The sequence below is a fragment of the Microcaecilia unicolor genome, chromosome 1, assembly GCF_901765095.1.
Source record: "Microcaecilia unicolor chromosome 1, aMicUni1.1, whole genome shotgun sequence".
NCBI classification, from domain to species: Eukaryota; Metazoa; Chordata; class Amphibia; order Gymnophiona; family Siphonopidae; genus Microcaecilia; species Microcaecilia unicolor.
In genome coordinates this window covers 155,761,100-155,777,903 of record NC_044031.1, presented here as the reverse complement: position 1 = coordinate 155,777,903, position 16,804 = coordinate 155,761,100, and the positions used below count along the sequence as shown (strand labels likewise).

Here is a 16,804-nt window from a genome sequence, read left to right as displayed (position 1 = left end):
TACAGACCCGTCCAGGACCTGAGGAAGGTCAACAACCAGGTAGCCGACATAGTTGCCCTCGTACCAAACCCATACTCCATCCTAGCCCAAGTGCCATCCCAGACCAAGTGGTACAGTGTCATTGATTTGAAGGACGCCTTCTTCTCCATCCCCCTTGCTGCCGACAGCCAAAAGTTGTTTGCCTTCACGTGGGAAGACTTACAGACTGGTAATAAGCAGCAGTTTACCTGGACACGACTCCCCCAGGGATTCAAGAACTCCCCCACCCTCTTCGGCGACCAACTCGCTCAGGACCTGAAGACGTATCAGGACGAGTATGGGCCGGTCGTCCAATACGTGGATGATTTGTTGGTGGCCCGTGAAACGTACACGGACTGTGCAGAAGCTACCCTGTACCTCTTGAAAACCCTGGAAGCCCAGGGGTACCGAGCCAGTCGCAAAAAGGCCCAGATATGTGAGATCGAAGTCGAATACCTGGGTTTCCGCCTCCGAGAAGGAACCCGGAGGCTCGGTACACCCCGTACCCAAGCTATCCGCAACCAACCCACCCCTGCGAATAAGAAGGAATTGCGAGCACTCCTCGGAGCCGCTGGATATTGCCGGATATGGATCATCAACTTCGCTGTTCTGACCCATGATCTGTACGCCAAGCTAAAAGGACCTGAACTCGAGGGCCAAAACCTCCAGTGGGAGAAACACGAACTGAAAGCCCTTCAGGACCTCAAGGAGGCCCTTGTGGCCCCACCGGCGCTCGGACTGCCAGATGTGACTAAGCCGTTCCACTTGTTCGTCGACGAAAAGAAGGGACTGGCACTTGGAGTCCTTACCCAATTGGTCGGCACCTGGCAACGCCCTGTAGCATACCTCTCCAAGAGCATGGACAACGTAGCACGAGGATGGCCGGGCTGCCTACGAAGCATTGCGGCTGCCTGTCTGCTGATACACGAGGCCAATAAGCTCACCTTCGGCCAAACACTTTTTGTGACCACACCCCACACCATCCGCGGCCTGCTCGAGAGCCACGGACCCAGATGGATGACCAACTCCCGATTGGTTAAATACCAAGCCCTCCTGTGCGAAAATCCGGAGGTACGGATCCTGGACACAACTAACCTTAATCCCGCTACCCTCCTTCCGGCCCCTGAACCACCACTCCACGACTGTGAAGAGGTAATGGCCACTGTGCACTCGAGCAGACCTGACCTGAAGGACCAACCCTGGCAAGGAGGCATCACCCTTTTTACCGATGGAAGCAGCCAGGTGATCGAGGGAATTCGAAGAGCTGGCTATGCTGTCGTGTCTGAAGACCATGTGATCGAGGCTATGGCCCTGCCGCCCGGAACATCAGCCCAGAAGGCAGAGCTAATTGCCCTCACAAAAGCCCTCTTGTGGGCTGAAGGGAAAGTTGTTAACATCTACACCGACTCCAAATACGCTTTCCTCACCCTCCAAGTGCACGGAGCCTTGTACAAGGAAAGGGGATTTCTGACAGCTGAGGGGAAAGGACTTGCAAATGCCACTGAGATCTGCCAACTGCTCGAGTCAGTATGGAAACCAAAGAAGGTGGCTGTGATGCATTGCAGGGCCCACACAGGCCGGACGGACCCTATTGCCCGGGGAAACCAACGGGCAGATGATGCTGCAAAAAGGGCAAGTCAGCTCCCTCACTCTACTCATTTTCCTGACCCTGTACTCGTTGTTCACCTCCCGACAGAGATCCCCATCTACACCCCCCAAGAAACGGAATGGGCCCGCCAAGAGAGCCTGGAATCACGCAACGGTTGGTGGATACTACAGGATGGGCGCATATGGATACCCGAAGCCCTGGCCTGGACGGTGGCCAAGGAGGCTCATGACCGCACCCACCTGGGCAGGGACGCTCTGGGGCGCCTACTCGAGAAGACCTACTACATCAACAAACTGTCCCTGTGGACCAAAAATGCTTCCAGCCGATGCGCAACTTGTGCCCGGAACAACCCTCGAACAGGGCCCGGTCCTATGCCAGGACATGTCCTCCGGGGCACAAGCCCCTTCCAAGTCTGCCAGATTGACTTCACACACATGCCCCCGGCCCGGGGCTATAAAGCTATCCTCGTCGTCGTGTGTACCTACACCGGATGGATTGAAGCCCAGCCTACCAGAACCGAAATGGCTAAAGAGGTCACCTCCCTACTACTTCATCAAATCTTACCCAGATACGGTCTCCCCAAGCAAATAAATTCTGACAACGGGCCCGCCTTCGCCAGCGAAGTAACACAACAGCTCAGTACCAGACTGGGCCTCGATTGGAAGTTACATTGTGCCTGGAGACCCCAAAGCAGTGGAGTAGTGGAGAGGGCTAACCGATCCCTGAAGAACCAGCTAGCCAAGCTATGCCAAGAAACAAAAGCCAAATGGCCCGACCTGCTTCCACTGGCCTTGCTGCATCTTAGGTGTACCCCCAAGGCTACCGGCCTTACTCCCTACGAGATGATGTATGCTAGGCCACCACCACTACCCTCTTTTCCCGACTCCTTGCAGATACAGGGCGAGAGTTCCTTAGTGAGACAGATGAAAGCATTACACGAGGTAGTGCAAGACATCCAGCAATACACTGAAAGAGTAGCTCCCTTGGTTCTCACCAGTCCCACCCATCGGTTCAGGGTAGGAGATGAGGTATGGGTAAAAGAGTGGGATGACTCCGACTGTCTGAAACCCAAATGGAAAGGACCCTCCCTTGTTCTCCTAATGACCCCAACCGCTGTTAAAATTGCAGGAAACCCAGTGTGGATACATTGGACCCGACTGAAACCTGCTGCCCCCACTAGCAGCGCCCCGAAGCGTTGGACCACGCATCAACATCCTGACGCTCCACTACGGCTGACCCTAAGAAAGACGTGAACCAACAGATTCATGCCGGCCCAGCAACAGAAGCTCAGCTTTTGGACCCACTGCGTCTTTGGTTCTGCATTCATTGCAGCCATCATCGTGGGCCTCATAATCTTCTTGCTGCAAAGGCTTGGATACCTCCCACCAAATCTATAATGCTGAGCATCTTCCTTCTCCTGTGCGCAGTCCCGAGCTGCTATCCTACCACCCTGAGCAAGAATTGCACTGAATGTTTGCGCCTGGTGCGCCATCGTATAGAGGGAGGATATCACCTGGTTACCACCCTCATCCACCAGACGCAACCCCCAGAAGGTAATTGCAAGCTTCTACCGACGTGTGCCCTCATTACCCCGAATGGCCTCCAACAGTTCCACAGATGCCTCCAAGGCAATCTCACTATCTGCCATAGCCCTACCAAGCCAAGATACTACAATGTCACCCTCAGCGTAGGACTCCCTGCGTATGTGGCCGGGCCTCCGGGAGTCGAGGGAGATGGCATTCTGTATTACATAAATTCCACTCGTATCCTTGTCGGTGGCATCCAAACTGTAGCAACCCTAACCTTCGACGTCTGTGTCGCCATGGACAAACACCCTTGGTCCCGCAAATGTGGCAGCCAGAGTTGGCGTAAGGCATATGTGAACGACCACAAGTATGTCTGCCCCTTCAGTCCAGACATGAGATGCTGCTCCCCGTGGGTTTGGCTCCCATGTGCCGGTGACACTCGAGCCTCGGGCTGGGACCGAGTATGTGCGTATACGGGTGGAGGATATGCCGGATGCACCGGTCTGGGCGAGTTTCGTCGAGGTTCTGGTAACTATGTGTCCCTAGATTGGCCCATTCGAGGACACGATATGCCATGGAGAGGGACGTGGGGCCTTGGCATTGACGGAGGAGGAATGGATCCGTTGACATATATTACCATATATCAGAGCCTCGAAACAAAGCCTCCTACGCACTACCAGACTACTGTCGTCGGCTACCAAGAGGTATTCGATGAAATCGCTCGTGCTGAACAGACCGAGACTAAATTCCCCATTTCCCCAGAAGCCCGGAATATGTTCCTCAACTTGGCCGAAAACATCGCCCTCTCCCTGGGAATTGCCAACTGTTTTGTCTGTGGAGGCACCGACATGGGTGAACAATGGCCCTGGGAAGCGAGAGAGATCCGACAGCAAACATGGGATGCACTCAACACCACTAACATTACCTTTCCACAACGCCGAAGCCGTACGAATGGGCCCTAAGAACAAATATCATAGGCACCCTCTGCGCTAGTCGAGCGCCATCGAAGCGGTACTCTGTACCAGTGGGAGATTCTGCTTGCACGGGGGTCCTGCAGTATAATGGAAGCCGGACGACCTGGTGGCAAACGGATAACCTGCCCGTTCCGGAGCCTATCTGGACAGAACCCACCTTGAACACGACATGGACATACGGAGGAAACGCCTCCCTCAAGAGGGTAGCCCCGGAGGGCTACTACTATATCTGCGGGCGCAGGGCCTACGAACAGCTCCCGGCCCGCTGGTACGGTACCTGTCTCTTGGGCACTGTCCGACCTAGCTTTTTCCTTCTGCCCCTGCGAGTCGGCGAAACTTTGGGTATCCCCCTATACGTGGAAAAGGGGCCAGATAACCCTGCCAGACGTAAACGGTCTTTTCTAAACACCAAGCCCAAAGTCCAAATTGGAGACTGGAAAGACAACGAGTGGCCGCCAGAACGCATCATTCATTACTATGGACCGGCCACATGGGCTGAAGATGGTACATACGGGTACCGAACCCCTATCTATATGCTGAATCGCATTATTCGCCTACAGGCCGTGCTCAAAATCCTTACTAACGATTCGGCCTTTGCCCTCAATATCCTAGCCCGACAAAACACTAAGCTCATTACCGCAGTTTACCAAAATCGCTTGGCTCTTGACTACCTCCTAGCCCAGGAGGGCGGGGTGTGTGGCAAGTTTAACCTCAGTAATTGCTGCTTACAGATTGATGACCAGAGCCATGTCATCAAAGAGATAACTGACCGGATGGTCAAATTAGCCCACGTCCCCGTCCAGACCTGGAACAGCGCGTGGGACTGGACTTCCTCCCTAACCAGCTGGTTGCCAACCTCCGGGAGCCTGCAAGGCCTCCTCGTCATGGGTGGCCTGTTTTTGTTGTCCTGTTTACTAATTCCCTTATCTCTTCCCTTTGTTTTCAGGTGTCTCCGCTCCACCATGGAGAGCATCGCCGACCGCCGGGCTGCTGCCCAACTTATGGCTCTCCAGATGTACTCCCCCATTCCCCAGTCTGATGAAGCTTACGATGAAGCACCTTGTGGCTGATGTGCACTTCGAACCCCCTGAGTCACTTAATGGGCCATTACCCTTGTGCCAGCAAAAGACCGGCTACAAATGGGGGGGGGGATTCCGTTAGGGACCCCTCTTCTCAACCCCGGCGAAGCAACCAACGGCTGCGCAAGGGCTTAGGGCTCGCTTGTTGCCTCCCTCGCTAACTATCCTTGTCCTTTCTTTCCTTTTTAGGGTCCATGGAGGTGATATTCTCCACCAAAATGGATGTTCAAGTATCAAAAGGGGGGAATGAAGGAGTGGAACGCCGGATACTACTCGAATACTATGAGTACTACCCGAATACTACTGAACAACAGAACCACCTCATGTTTTGTGCCTACTGATGGACTTATACTTATGCACTCTACCTCTGCTTTTGGCTGTTTAGCCATACTTTATTACTGCACTGGACATTTGTGCCTTATCCAGTTTTACTGTTTACTAACGAAAGAAGTTTGCTGTTTACTAATGTAAGGACAGAATGCAGGATTATTAGACTTATAGCTTGTAACAGTAGTTTGCAAGGCCTATACAAGACCAGCTTGCATATAGCAACGCGACCTTGGAGGGTGCTGACACCCCCTGCATTCCTGAGCCGAACCTTATCTCCTGTGCTAGAAAGGAGCATTGTGTGTGTGTGAAGAATAAGCTGCTAAGTTTCGTTTTTCTTGCCAGTATCATTTCGCTGTTATGACGTGTGTACGTACTGGGACTACAATTTTGTACTGTAAGAACTACAATTGTTTACTGCGCATGCCAAATGTGATGTGTAAGGGGCCTAGTGCGCAGGCCCAGTAGGGAAGATAAATGTAAGTGTCAGGTGATTCGCGACACACAGTGTCCCGAGACTACTCGGTACTGTTCACTTGCTAGCAATAAAGTTGCCTTGTTTGGAACCAAAATTTGCCTTTCGTCTCCTGATTTCCCACCTGTTTCACATCCTTGTCTTCAGTCCAGACTTGCCCGGGTGTCTTGCCTGCTGCCAGTCAGGGCCTACCCAGCCCTCTGGTTGGCTAGGTAGCATCAACTTGGCTGCAGTCCAAGAGCTTTTTTTTTTTTTTTTAACATTTGTACCCCGTGCTTTCCCACTCATGGCAGGCTCAATGTGGCTTACATGGGGCAATGGAGGGTTAAGTGACTTGCCCAGAGTCACAAGGAGCTGCCTGTGCCTGAAGTGGGAATCGAACTCAGTTCCTCAGTTCCCCAGGACCAAAGTCCACCACCCTAATCACCAGGCTACTCCTCCACTCCTGAGTCGTGACAGCAGCTTTGAAACATTGCACACTATAATCTTCAAATGAAAAAAAAACAAAACAAAACACAAAATATCATGTTTTTTCTGCTTGTTTTTACTAAAGACATACAGCAACATGGGGCATGTCGCTGACATTGTTGTTGTACATGATAGCCCATCCCTAATTGTAAAGCATTCACTTGGAATACCTTACATTTTTCTTTGACCTTCATCCTTTATGAACAGAATGAACAAAATTCTGTAAACGTTTTGAGAAGCACTTCCTATTCTGATGAACAGGAGCCATCTGTCAGCCTTAAAATCAGAGCTATGAGTCAGTGATTTGGCCATTCCCGTCAAATGAAACAAAATATGTGCAGGATATCACTCATTAAAGTGATGTTTTCTTTCACATTTAAAAAGTGTTCTTTGCTGATGTTTTCAGCTTTATTATGGCAGAATTTTCCATCTTCTTTGTCAGAGTGGCTGAGGATGTGCTCTATAATATACTGCTAAGGTAAGGATAGGTATAGAGATTTGCAGAAAATTAAATTTGGCCAAGACATATTACTTTCCTGGAAAAACAGAACCCTGAAACAAGCTCTTGCTATGGATAAATCTCTGAAAAGAAAGTTGTCCAAAATCTTAGGGTTCTTTTGGATAAAGACCTATTATTTAATTATCAAATCACCAGTGTGGTATGTCCAGCATTCACAAGTTTGTGTCTTCAATGATTGTGATCTTTATTAGGTCACAAAGATTTGGAAATTCTGCTTTATGCATGTGTTTTGCCCAGAACAGGTTATTTTAATTCAATTTATATTGGTCTCTAAATATCAATTGTGCAGACTGCAATCAATTCAACATACTGCCGCTACATTGGACATACAGAAAACATATGGTCTATCAAGTCCACCTATCTACACCATCCACTGTTCTTTCCTCTCCCTTAGAGATCCTACATACTTGTCTCACACTTTCTTGAATTCAGGTACAGTCTTCAGCTCCATGACTCCACTAAGAGATCGTTCCATGCATCCACCACCCTTTCTATAAAAAAGTATTTCCATAGATTACCCCTGAGTCTATCCCCTTTCATCCCTTGCGACCTTATTCCAAAGCTTCCTTTCAATTGAAAAAGTATTGCCTCTTATTCATTTGTCATGGAATTATTTAAATATCTGTGTCATATCTCCCCTCTCCTGCCTTTCTTCCTGTGCCTGATCTGCCAATGCCTTTGGCTGAAATCCCGTGCCCATGCTGACTTCATACATTTTAAATTCTTGCTGACCTCCTTCCAGTCTGCTCTTTTACTTGCCAAACAGGACTACTACATCCAATTGACAAACTGTCTTGGCTCAAACCCTTGGTATCTCTTTGCCACAATCAATTCTCTCCTTAAAGTGCCTTCACCTCCAACTCCCCCTTCACTTTCTCCCCAGACTCTGGCTGAGTACTTTCATGATAAGGTTCTCAAGATTAACCTTGAATTCTCAACTAAGTCACCTCCACCCCTCCTGCCCTCAGTCCATTCTCTCAACCCCCCCCCCCCCCCCTTCAACCTTTGCCTCCTTTTCTGAAATCATAGAAGAGAAAACTGTGCATTCTTCCTCCAAACTGACTACCTGTTCCTCTGATTCTATTCCTACCCATCTACTTAAAACTATCTCTCCTACTGTCATTCCGTCTATCTGTCATATCTTCAATCTTTCACTTTCCACTGCAACTGTTCCTGATGCCTTCAAACATGCCGTAGTTACACCACTCCTCAAAAAACCTTCGCTGGACCCAACTTCTCCTTCTAATTATCACCCCATCTCCCTCCTCCATTTCCTATCCAAGATACTGGAACGTGCTGTTCACTGTCATTGTGTTGACTTTCTTTTATCTCAAGCTATACTTGATTCACTTCAATCTGGATTTTGCCCTCTTCACTCAACTAAAAAAGCCCTTGCTAAAGTCTCCAATGACCTGTTCTTGGCCAGATCCAAAGGTCTCTATTGTATCCTCATCCTTCTTGATATATCTGCTGCTTTTGACACTGTTGATCACCACCTACTCCATGATGCGCTGTCTTCACTTGGATTTCAGCGCTCTGTTCTTTCCTGGTTTTCTTCTTATCTCCACTTCTATACATCAGTTGATGTACCTCAGGGATCTGTCTTGGGACCTCTTCTTTTTTTCCATCTATATTTCTTCCCTTGCTGCTCTGATCTCATCCCATGGTTTTCAGTATCACCTTTATGCTGATGACTCCCAGATCTACCTCTCTACACCAGAAATCTCAGCAGGAATCCAGGCCCAAGTAGCAGCCTGCCTGTCTGACATTGCTGCCTGGATGGCTCACCGCCATCTGAAACTAAACATGACCAAGACTGGGCTTCTCTTTCCCCATAAACCCACTTCTCCCCTTCCCCCATTCTCTTATCTCTGTGGATAACGCTCTCATATTCCCTGTCTCATCAGCTTGTAACCTTGGGGTTATCTTTGACTCCTTTCGGTCTTTCTCTGCACATATTCAACAGACTGCTAAAACCTGTTGTTTCTTTCTCTATAACATCACCAAAATTTGTCCTTTCCTTTCTGAGCACACTACCAAAACCCTTATCCACACTCTCATCATCTCGCTTAGACTATTGCAACTTGCTTCTCACAGGTCTCCCACTAAGCTATCTTTCTCCCCTTCAAACTGTTCAAAATTCTGCTGCACGGCTTATGTTCTGCCAGTGTCGCAATGCTCATATTAGCCCTCTGCTCAAGTCACTTCATTAGCTCCCTGTTTGTTTCTACATACAGTTCAAACTCCTCTTATTAACTTACAAGTGCATTCACTCTGCAGCTTCTCAGTACCTCTCCACTCTTAACTCTCCCTATACTCCTCCCCGGGAACTATGTTCATCGTGTACATCTCTCTTATCTGTACCATTCTCTTTCACTGCCAACTCCAGACTCTGTTCCTTTTATCTTGCTGCACCATATGCCTGGAATAGACTACCTGAGTCAGTACGACAAGCTCCATCTCTGGCCGTCTTCAAATCTAGGCTAAAAGCCCACCTTTTTGATGCTGTTTTTAACTCCTAATCCCTATTCACTTGTACAGTACCCTTGTATGTTTTATCTTTCTCACCTTATTAATTCTCTTATCTCTTATTTGTCCTGTTTATCTGTCCTGATTAGATTATAAGCTTTTTCGAGCAGGGAATATCTCTTCATGTTCAAGTGTACAGCTCTGCGTATGTCTGAAAGCGTTATAGAAATGATAAGTAGTAGTAGTAGTAAGACAAGAAAAATCTTTCATAAAACAGATGACTGCAGACAGCTTGAACTCAGCAAGATGAACATTTACTCCACAAACAACAAAGAGGGTCTTTTACTAAGGCGCACTAGCATTTTTAGCGTGCGCTAATAATTAGGATGCATTAAACAGTAGAGATGCCCATATATTCTCATGGGTGTCTCTAGTGTTTAGTGCGTCCTAAACATTACCATACTAAAAATGCTGACACACTTTAGTAAAAGACCCCAAATCAGCATTGTCATTAAGGGCCCCTTTGTTTTTTGATGAACACCGAGGCCCCCTTTTACCGCAGCGGGTAAAAGGTAGGTCTTTCTTTTCTTCAGGAAATGGCTGTGTGGCAAGTGAAACACTTGCCATGCAGCCATTTCAGAGGGGAGCCCTTACCGCCACCCATTAAGGTGGCGGTAAGGGCTTCTGTCTTAATCCAGCAGTAACTAAGCAGCCAGATATGACATGCACTGGGGTGGGAACTACCGCCAGGCTGCTGCAGTACTACTACTACTACTTAACATTTCTAAAGCGCTACTAGGATTACGCAGCGCTGTACAATTTAACATAGAGGGACGGTCCCTGCTCAAGGAGCTTACAATCTAAGAGACAAGTGAATGGACAGTCCAATAGGGGCGGTCAAATTGGGGCAGTCTGGATTTAGTGAATGGTAAGAGTTAGGTGCCGAATGCAGCATTGAAGAGGTGGGTTTTTAGCAAAGACTTGAAGATGGGCAGGGAGGGGGCTTGGTGTAAGGGCTCATGAAGGTTGTTCCAAGCATAGGGTGAGGCGAGGCAGAATGAGCGGAGCCTGGAGTTGGCGGTGTTGGAGAAGGGTACAGAGAGGAGGGATTTGTCCTGTGAACGGAGGTTACGGGCGGGAACATAGGGGGAGAGATGAGGGAGGAGAGGTAGTGAGGGGCAGCAGACTGAATGCATTTGTAGGTAAGAAGGAGAAGCTTGAATTGAATGTGGTATCTGATTGGAAGCCAGTGAAGTGACCTGAGGAGAGGGGTGATATGAGTAAATCGGTTTTGGCGGAATATGAGACGTGCCGCAGAGTTCTGAACAGATTGAAGGGGGGATAGATGGCTAAGTGGGAGGCCAGTGAGGAGTAAGTTGCAGTAGTCAAGGCGAGAGGTAATGAGAGCATGGACGAGAGTTCGGGTGGTGTGTTCAGAGAGGAAAGGGCGAATTTTGCTGATGTTAAAGAGGAAGAAGCGGCAGGTCTTGGCAGTCTGCTGGATATGCGCAGAGGAGAGGGAGGAGTCAAAGATGACTCCGAGGTTGCGGGCAGATGAGACGGGGAGGATGAGGGTGTTATCAACTGAGACAGAAAGTGGAGGAAGAGGAGACGTGGGTTTTGGTGGAAAGACGATGAGCTCGGTCTTGGACATGTTCAGTTTCAGGTGGCGGTTGGACATCCAGGCAGCAATGTCGGAGAGGCAGGCTGATACCTTTGCCTGGGTCTCTGCGGTGATGTCTGGTGTGGAGAGATATAGCTGGGTATCATCAGCATAGAGATGATACTGGAAACCATGAGATGAGATCAGGGCGCCCAGGGAAGAGGTGTAGATTGAGAAGAGAAGGGGTCCAAGGATCGATCCCTGGGGAACACCAACAGATAGGGGGATAGGGGTGGAGGAAGATCCATGAGAGTGAACTCTGAAGGTGCGGTGGGAGAGATAGGAGGAGAACCAGGAGAGGACAGAGCCCTGGAACCCAAATGAGGACAATGTGGCAAGAAGTAAGTCATGATTCACAGTGTCAAAAGCGGTGGATAGATCAAGGAGGATGAGGATGGAGTAGTGGCCTCTGGATTTGGCAAGGAACAGGTCATTACAGACTTTAGAGAGTGCTGTTTCTGTCGAGTGAAGAGGGCGGAAACCGGATTGAAGTGGATCGAGGATGGTATGAGAGGAGAGAAAATCAAGGCAGCAACTGTGAACGGCACGCTCAAGTATTTTGGAGAGGGGCGGTAGTTGGAGGGACAGGTAGGGTCAAGTGATGGTTTTTTGAGGAGAGGTGTGACTACGGCGTGCTTGAAGGTGTCAGGGACAGTTGCAGTGGAGAGAGAGAGGTTGAGGATATGACAGATGGAGGGGGTGACAGTATGAGAGATGATGTTAAGTAAGTTGGTGGGGATGGGATCAGTAGAGCAGGTGGTGGATTTCGATGAGGAAAAAAGGCGAGCGGTTTCCTCCTCGGTGATGACAGGAAAGGAGGAGAAAGAGGCTTGGGTTGGTTGGGTGAGGGAGAGGGTTGCAGGGTGAAGAAGAGATGGCTTGGTAGTGAACTCAAGGTTGATCTTTTGCACCTTGTCACGGAAGTAATCAGCCAGTGATTGAGGAGAGAGCGAGGGTGGGGTGGGAGCGGAGGGCACTTTGAGGAGGGAGTTAAGGGTGGACAAGAGACGACGGGGTTGGAGCTGAGAGAATTGGTCAATTGGGTGTAGTAGTCCTGTTTGGCAAGGAAAAGGGAGGAGTGGAGGGAGGATAACATGAATTTGTAGTGAAGGAAATCTGAATGGGTGCGGGATTTCCTCGAGAGGCGCTCCGCAGATCGGATGCAGGAGCGAAGGTGACGGATGCAAGGGGTCAGCCAGGGCTGGGGATTAGTATGCTTTGTGGGACGGGAGGTGCGAGGGTGTCCAGAGCAGAGGAGAGAGTGGCATTGTAAGCGGAGACAGCCTTGTCGACAGACTCGGAGGACATGATGGAGGGGAGGAGATTAGAAATATTAGAGGATAGGGTGGGAGGGTCGATAGCCTGTAGATTCCTGGAGGTAGTGGTTAAAGTTGGACGGGGCTGAGGGGGGGGTGAAGTGTGAAGGTGATTAGGTGATGATCGGAGAGAGGAAGAGTTGAAACATGGAAATTGGAGGGAGAGCTGGAAGAGGAGAGGACGAGGTCAAGACAATGGCCGTCTCGGTGAGTAGGGGTGGTGGAGCAAAGCTGGAGGTTGAAGGAGGATGTTAGAGTGAGGAACTGAGAAGCGTGAGGGTCGGACTGGTTATCAACGTGTATGTTAAAATCTCCGAGAATAAGGGACAGAGATGAGGGTTCAAGAAAGACGGAAAGCCAGGCATCGAAGTTGGTGAGGAAGGAAGAGAGGGGTTTATTAGGGGGGCGGTAAATGACAGCCACTCTGAGTGGTAATGGGTAGAATAGCCGGATGGAGTGAGCTTCAAAGGATGAGAAGCAGTGAGACTGCAGTAGGATGAGGGGTTGGAAACTACAGGAGGGCGAGAGAAGTAGCCTGACGCCTCCACCGTGGCCAGCTGGGCGGGGAGTGTGGGAGAAGAGATAACCTCCATGACAAAGGGCCGCGACTGAGGCAGAATCGTCAGGGGAGAGCCAGGTTTCAGTTAGGGCGAGCAGTTGAAGGGAACAAGAGATGAAGAGATCGTGGGTGAAGGGCAGTTTGTTGCAGACCGAGTAGGCATTCCACAAGGCACATGAGAAGGGGAGGGAAGGGGGGGGAGGAGGGGAATAGAAACGAGATTGGAGACATCACGGAATCGTTTGCATGGATAGGAGGAGGACAGGTTAGGGGGGCCTGGATTAGGATTAATGTCTCCCGCGGATAGCAGGAGGAGGAGCAAGAGAGTGCGGAGGAGGGTGGGGAGGTCGGGCGACGAAGGCGACGAAGACAGGGTGCACTGACGAGGAATGGTGATGGGTTAATGGTAGGAAGGAGGTGTTGAAGGTTAAGAGCGAGGAAGGAGGAGGGGGCCAAGAGAGATGGTGAGGTGGTGAGGGATGCCGTAGTGAGCAGGACGGGAGGGAACACGGGTGGGCAATGAGTTCCAGCGGTAGACAGCGGTAAGGGGAGGGGAAAAAGATTAGGAAGGGACAGGGCAAGGAAGAGGATGTGGACAGGGGCCATAAGTAGTGATTGCGGTGTAACAGGTGTTTGTGTAGTGATAGAGGTGAGAAGCAGATAGATAGAGCAGATAGCTGGATTGGAGACTTGGAATTGAAGGGATTGATGGAGAGCAGGTAAGTCAATGGCTGACAAGTTAGCAGCAGGCAACTTGCAGGTGGGCTGGAGCAAGCTGGTGCAGATGGACAGGAACGAAGTCAATGGCTGGCAAGTTAGCAGGTAGGCAAGTAAGTCAGTGGCTGAACAGCTAGCAGGCGGGCTGGAGTATGCTGGTGCAGATGGACAGGAACGAGCTGGGAGAAACTGGAGAGCAGATAAGTCAATGGCTGACAAGTTAGCAAGTTAGCAGGCAGGCAGTAGCATGGCGGTACTTCCTTTTTAGCAGGTGGTAAACCCATGTTGGGCTTATCGCCGCTTTGTAAAAGGGCCCCTAAATTCTGTGGAAAGGAGTCATGATCTGAAAGCTTGGAAGCTGTTCCCTGTTGAAAGTACAGTCAGAGAAAGTGTTTTGTGACTTCAGATTGAGCTACAAACAGCACAGTGCTGAAAGCTGGACCCTCGATGAAGGCAGAATTGCCAAAACACGGCCTATGTTGGTTCAAGCTGTCAGCTCTGTTGTGGCTGTTTGTGGATTAAACTTTCATCTTGCTGAGTTCAAGCCATCCGCAGTCATCTGTTTTATGAAAGACTAGTATAAAAGGCCCGTTACGATAGGCAATGAAACGGGCGCTAGCAAGGTAACCCCCCCCCCCCCCCCCCGCAGTGTCCTTCCTGTCTCCCCTGCCCCCCCACAGCCACCCATCTGGTCTCAGGACCCCCTCCCCACCAACCCTCCTCTGCTCCTGCAGCCACGCATGTGCAGCAGCCCTCCTCTCTCCCCTGCTCCCCCTGCAGCCACCCATGCCCAGCGACTCTCCTCTCCCCCTGCAGCCACCCATGTCCAGCAACCCTTTCTCCTTGCCCACCCCTGTAGCCACCCATGTCCAGCGACCCACCTCTCTCCCCTGCCCCCCCTGCAGCTACCCATGTCCAGCGACCCTCCTCTCCTTTCCCCTTGCCCCACCTGTACCCACCCATGTCCAGCGACCCACCTCTCTCCCCTGCCCCCCCTGCAGTCCAGTGACCCTCCTCTCCCCCTGCCCCCCCCTGCAGCGTCCCTTCTGTCTCCCCTGCAGCCACCCATCTGGTCTCAGGACCCCCTCCCCACCTCCCTCTTCCCTGCCCCCCCTGCAGCCATCCATGTCCAGCGACCCTCCTCTCCCCCTGCAGCCACCCATGTCCAGCGACCCTCCCCTCACCGCATCACCCAAGCCCCTACCCCCCCCCCCCGGGGCACATCAACCCCCTCACCACCCACAGCCGCCAATACTAACGCTGTCTGGCCGCTGCTGCGTCTCCTATTGAGCAGCAGCGGCCGGTACAAAAAGAAAAAAGCCAAAAAAAGATTTTAAACCTGAAACACGGCTCCGTAGACAGCCATCTGGCATTGGCTGTCATCTCTGGAGCCGCTCCTCCTCTCCCCTCTGACGTCGCTGCGCTCCTCCGGGGTCTTCCTGCAGGGGCAGTGTCGTGGAGGGGAGAGGAGGAGCGGCTGCAGTGACGACAGCCAATGCCAGATGGCTGTCTATGGAGCCGAGTTTCAGGTTAAAAATCTTTTTTTGGCTTTTTTCTTTTTGTACCGGCCACTGCTGCTGCTCCACAGGAGAAGCAGCAGTGGCCGGACAGCATTAGTATTGGCGGCTGCGGGTGGTGAGGGAGTTGATGTGCCCGAGAGGGGGGGGGGGCGTAGGGGCTTTGGTGATGCGGAGGGGCTTGGGTGTTGCGCCGAGGGGGGGCACCGAGAGCTGATTGGTAGGCAGGGGGAGGAGTAGGGAAACACGCTCCCCCTGCCTGGCTCACGGTTTTGCAGGGCAGGGGCTTGGGTGTTGCGCCGAGTGGGGGGCACTGACAGCTGTTTCCCAGGCAGGGGGAGGAGTAGGGAAACACGCTCCGCATGTTTCCCTACTCCTCCCCTTGCCTGGGAATCAGCTGTCAGTGACATCACTGACGTCAGTGCATTCTAAACTGCCTAGCAGACCACCTCCGAGGGAGCCACGGTACCAGGCACATTAGAATGTTGGAGGTGAGAATTATTATATAGGATTTTTCTCGTCTTGCTCCAGTCTACATTGGGTGTGTGGCATCTTCCACCCTTTTGTTGATTCTGTTCTTTTTTTTTTTTTTTTTTTGTGGGTTTCTTCCAAAATATATATACTGAGATCGTTATGTTTGTCCCCATATGCTTTATGATGAAGACCACTGACTATATTAGTAGCCAACTTTTGGACTGATTCCATCCTGTTTATATCTTTAAGGTGCAGTCTCCAAAATTGTATACAGTGTTCATACAGAGACACTATCACCTCCTTTTTTCCTGCTGGTCATTCCTCTCCCTACGTACCCAAGCATCTTTATGGCTTTTACCATCACCATTTCTACCTGTTTGGCCACATTAAGATCATCAGATATGATCACAACGAAGTCCCGATCCTCTTTTGTACACAAATGAACTTCACCCCCTATATTGTACCACTTCTTCAGTTTTTGCAGTCCAAAGGCATGACCCTGCATTTAGCATTACATTTTTGCTGCCAAATTCTGGATCATTCGTCAATCTTTGCTAGGTCCCTCTTCATGCTACCCATGAAGAGGTGTTTACCCTATTGCAGATTTCAGTATTATCTGTAAAGAGGCAAACCTTACCAGACAGCCCTTTGGCAATATCGCTTATAAAAACGTAAAAAAAAAAGAACCAAACCTTGTGGCACTCAACTGATGGCATCCCTTTCCTCATAGTGAGCTCCACTTACTACTACCCTCTGTCACCTTCCACTCAACCAGTACCTAACCCATTAAGTCACTTTAAGGCCCATACCGAGGACACTCAGTTTATTTACCTCAAATGTCTTCATGTATGGCACATATGCCAAGCTGCAAACCTAGAGGGCTACACACCAGTTATTCAGGACATCCTGAAGACTGGTTTGTGGCCCTCCGGGATTACAGTTTGATACCACTGAGGTGTTGTCCATGGTGTCTGGCAGTGAAGAGGTCATGTCCTGTTCTTACATCTAAACTTAAATACAATGTTTTTGTATGTGGGGTTCTAAAGTGATGTTGTAACAATATAATCCATATGTCATAAAAATTAATAATACC

At 50.3% G+C, this 16,804-nt stretch overlaps 1 protein-coding gene across 5 annotated transcripts in view; it reads right to left on the bottom strand.

Annotated features, from left to right (window-relative positions):
• Nucleotides 1-16,804, bottom strand: part of HDAC9 (histone deacetylase 9) — a 966,297-nt gene that overhangs the window by 237,723 nt on the left and 711,770 nt on the right. The window lies entirely within an intron of this gene.